Raw genomic sequence first — 4,996 nt, forward strand, 5'->3', positions numbered from 1 at the left:
ATATCAACACTAAAATTACCAAGAATCGAAACAGGAAGAGTTCTGGCAAGAGTAACAGTGAGCTCAGAACTAAACTCTTCAGGGAATAAAGCCGAGTGACCCAGGGCTTTGCAGATGACTGCAACAAGGAGGGATACTGGGTGAGATAGCCCAAATGATATTTGAAGCTGGGGGTTCTTAGGGAGGAGGGAGGTACAATAGCTGGAAACCAATGGTACCTGGGGTTGGAGAGAGAAAACAACCACCATTTAAGTGAGCTGATACAGAAGCAATGTCCTGAGGGGAGAGTCAAGCAGCAGGTGGCGGGGATGGAGGATTGAAAGAAAGTCTAGGGCATGGATAAAGCTGGAAACCATCATTCTTAGCAAACAAGAACAGAAAACTGAACACCACATGTTCTCACTCATAAGTGGGTGTTGAACAATGAGAACACCATGGACACAGGGAGGGGAACATTACACCCCAGGACCTGTTGGGGGTTGGGGGCCTAGGGGAGGGATAGCAGGGGGTGGGCAGATAAGGGAGGGATAGTATTAGGAGAAATACGGAATGTAGATGACTGGGTGATGGATGCAGCAAACCACCATGGCACATATATACCTATGTAACCAACCTGCATGTTCTGCACATGTACTCCAGAACTTAAAGTATAATATAAATAAATAAATAAAAGTCTAGGGAAGAGTGTGAAAATATTAGAGCTCATCGACTTTATCATCTACACCTGAGGTTTGAAAAAATGAATGACAATTCAGTGAATTCTCTAGGGAAGCCATCCTTCAGTCCTCAGGATGGCTAAGAGCTCCTCTCCTGTGTTCTTCTGTGCATATCTTTGTCTAGAATTACCATATACAAAGTGACTTTAGAGGTTCCTCTCCCTCAACTCAACTGTTAACCCTTGAAGGACAAGAATCATCTGTAAGATGACAGTTCCCAGTGAAAAAAGAAAAACAGTTCAGAGCAGCGTGAGCCGTTTGAGTTATGAAAAATTTACTGGGCCCAGAGAGACATAAATATGGGACTAAAGTCATGCCCTCTCTCCACCCATGCCTGGAGGTGTCTTCCTGCCCCCAAACATGACTAATTCCTGCCAATTAGGCCTTCTTGCTTTGTGGATGGAGGTCAAGCTCGCATCCATGGCATCGACAAGATCTAGAGAACTCAAAGGTTATGACAGCAGGAGAAAAGCAGCACAAAGGTAAATGCTGATAGTTCCCATCCCCTAGATCCCCTGTTAACATGGGTGAAAAGCCACATTGGCACCCATGGGTAGCACCCTGCTGAGGTCATCCGGACTTGGGAATATAAGAATGGAAGAAAGAAAAGGGGATGCTTTTTTCTTTCCTTCATGTACCCCAGGTATTGGCTGGGAAGATAAAGAAACTAGGGATGCCTTGTTCCCATCTTTCTAGATGGATAACCAATAATCTTCAACCTGTATTTCTCTCAAATACCTCCTGAAGCACTGGGATTCCTTTGAGAAAGAAAAAAGCCTTCTTCCTCCTTTTGCCTCCTTTGTCCTCTCTTCACAGATGGGTTGATCATGTCCCTGTACCATAGGACATACCCCTTGGGTGCATCCCCCAAACTGAGGAACTACCCCAGACCTTAAGCTACTTTGCTTAAATTGAGCTCAGGGTAAGGGAACCCAGAAGTCTGATATGCTGGCCAAAGCGTAAAAATTTTTACCAGTCGGACTTTTGGCCTCCCTCTCCCTGTGCAAACCGGTTGAATGAATGATAAAATCACTGTTTATGTCTTCTGTAAAGTTTTGAATAATGGAAAAAAAGATTTATGAGACTAGTCTTAAGCTGTAGCCAATCTGGTGTGCTTCATGTGTCTTTCTGTATGGTTCTGTCATGAAGAGGGGTACCTTAGGATAGAATGTAGGTCTAGGACCCCATAAGCCCACTGTTCAAGCCAGCCCGGCAAATGGTCAGTAACAAACCTCAGATCTCCATCTTGTTTTATGTTCTTGGGAGTTTTACCTTGTAACCATGTGGTAATACTTTGTATGGGTCTCTGCCATTTTATAATGGCAGCCCAGGTTCAATCCTGGCTTAGGGAATGAGTACTTTCTAGTTAATATCTGTGCAACTTTTACCATTTGCTGATTTTCTTCCCATCTATGGACAACTTCTAGCTTCCTTTCTTAAATCTTCCTTTCTCAGAGGCAACTTTAAAGATTCTAGATTTTGTAAAGACTACTTACCACTTCTTTGAAAATACCTCGTACACTCACAGTTAAGTCATAACCTTAGTTGAGACTTGTTGGTTTCACCCGGGAGTTACTTTCAGTAAAGCTCAAAAGCCAGAAATAATGGCCACATGGCATGACTGAAGTCGGGTATCAAGGGACTTAAAAGGACTTTCTTAAAGAGTGCTCAGCTTAATTAAAAGTGGATAACCAGGCTATAGGTATATTTAAAAGGCCTATATATTTTTTTCTCTTCTTGGATCTTGTTTTTCTGGAAAAAGGCTTTTTCTCAGTCAACTGAATTATTTTTCCCATTTTGTCTTGCCACCCTTGGTGCACACATAAGAGGCCCTAAGATAACTTCTGAGAGCATGGGACTCCTTAGGAAAAACAGAGAATGTGTCACAGATCCCATTTTGGGAAGAAACCTCTGTTTTCCTTATGGAACCCCAGGAATTAAAAGCAGATAGATCCTTCTCAAAATCTGTGTTTGTTTTCCAGCTATGCCTGTTTCTCGGGCCCTGAAAACTGCATGCTTTCCTACCCCTGCTTCTTGAAGGACTCCACCCTGAGGCCAATGATCCAATTAGGAGATTGGCTAATTAAAAATCTTTTTTTTTTTTTTTTTGAGACAGAGTCTTGCTCTGTCACCCAGGCTAGAGTGCAGTGGAACAATCTCGGCTCACTGTAACCTCTACTTCCCAGGTTCAGGAGATTATCCTGCCTCAGCCTCTTGAGTAGCTGGGATTGCAGGTGCACATCACAACAACCAGCTAATTTTTGTATTTTTAGTAGAGATGAGGTTTCACCATGTTGGCCAGACTGGTCTTGAACTCCTGACCTCAAGTGATCTGCCCGCCTTAGCCTCACAAAGTACTGGGATTATAGGTGAGAGCCATCACGCCCAGCTCCAAATCTTCTTCTGTCTGTCTGTATTATCATATATGTGCTGTGTGTGATGGTTATATAAAACAGGGCTCTAATTCATTGGCTTAAAGAAAAATAAACTCTTAGATCAAATATTTCTGAAGGAGAAATAAAAGCTATAATACGTTTTAGTTCATGTGACCTTAATCTTTGAGAAATAAAAACCGTTTTAAAGATAATTGGTAAAGTGCAAATGTCTTCAAATGTAAATATTTGGTCTAAATTATGTCGGATACTAGGTTTGCTAAATGTTTTAAAGTTATAAACTACTTTTTTGGCTTCTGAGAACCATTTGATTTCCATGCCTTACAATTTGGTAAGGCCGAGGACATATGGAATTAACCATGCCTTTAACTATGCTGGAGTCAGACCTTATCTGTGACTAAAACATAATTAAAATAGCTTACCAGATGCCAGTCTGAGGGCTCCAGCACCTGAGTAGGGGCAGCGGGAGGCTCACAAGGTATGGGCCACCCCACCTCCCGCATCTGCAGGCCACCCCCACTGTTCCTGCTGTTGTCCAGTTAGCTTTTGACTGCCGTATATGGATCCCAAACGATCTCCAAAGGAAACTTTCCTCATTACAGGAAGAGGTGGCTATTTTGGTTTCCACCTGGGCCATGCTCTGAACCAAAAGGGAGTCCACGTAATTCTATTTGGCATCAGTAAGCCTGCTGAAACCATTCCAGAAGGAATCAAGTTTATACATGGAGACATCTGCCACCTCTCTGACATACAGAAAGCCTTTCAGGATACAGACATCACTTGTGTGTTCCATATTGCCTCTTATGGTATCTCAGGGCAGGAGCAACTAAATCAAAACCTGATCAAAGAAGTCAGCACTGGGGGCACAGAGAAACATCCTCCAGGCTTGCAAGAGGAGGCAGGTGCCTAGAGAAGAAGGTGTTGGAGGAGAATGGCACACCCCAGGACAGAGGCAATGGTGTCTTAAGAACTTGAGGCTGGCTGGCATCTATGGGCCTTCCCAAAATAGTCAACTATGTTGAGAAAGATCTGTTCAAGTTTATGGAAATCCCAGAAGCCTGGTTGAGTTTGTCCATGTGGATAGCTTGGTGCAGGCTCCCATTCCGGCCTCAGAGGCCCTGATTAGTGACAAGGGCTATACTGCCTCTGGGCAGCCCTACTTCATCTCAGATGGCTGACCAGTGAACCACTTTGAGTTCTTCTGGCCTCTGGTTGAGGGTCTAGATTACATGCTCCCATCCACCCACCAGCTGTTGACCCTGGTCTGCTTTGCTTTCCTAACAGAGATGGCTCACTTCATTTTGGGTCCACTCTACAACTTTCAGCTGCTTCTCACCCACACTGAAGTTTACAAAACTGGTGTTACCCATTATTTTAGCTTAGAGAAAGCCAAGAAAGAGCTAGGTTATAAGACTCAGCCATTTGACCTCCAGGATGTAGTGGAGTGGTTTAAAGGCCATGGTTATGGCAGGAGTTCTGGAAGTCATGACTCAGAGTGTCTTATTTGGGATGGGCTGTTGATCTTCCTCCTGATTAGAGCAGTTCTCATGTGGCTGTCTTCTGTGATTATGTCACTGTGAAGGAGGGGCCAGAAAGAAACTCATCACAGTTGGCTGAGGTGGTTAAAAACATGTGTTTTAAAATGTGTACAGTGATATCTGACACCAAACATGGGCTCTTCAAATTGCTACTTGAGAATAGGTTCTTGGATTGAATCTTTATTTCCTTTTTTTCTTATTTATTTTTTATTGTACTTTAGGTTCTGGGGTACATGTGCAGATCATGCAAGATTGTTGCATAGGCACTTTGGGAGGCTGAGACAGGCAGATCGCCTGAGGTCAGGAGTTCAAGACCAGCCCGGCCAACATGGTGAAACCTCATCTCTAC

General features: G+C 43.6%; 1 pseudogene; it reads left to right on the plus strand.

The window, feature by feature from the left end:
- Positions 1-3,668: 3,668 nt before the first annotated feature.
- LOC105730357 (short-chain dehydrogenase/reductase family 42E member 1-like) lies at positions 3,669-4,689 on the plus strand (annotated as a pseudogene).
- Positions 4,690-4,996: the final 307 nt, after the last annotated feature.

This window comes from Aotus nancymaae, unplaced genomic scaffold, assembly GCF_030222135.1.
Source record: "Aotus nancymaae isolate 86718 unplaced genomic scaffold, 86718_ANA_hifiasm-v0.15.2.pri h1tg000131l, whole genome shotgun sequence".
Lineage (NCBI taxonomy): Eukaryota > Metazoa > Chordata > Mammalia > Primates > Aotidae > Aotus > Aotus nancymaae.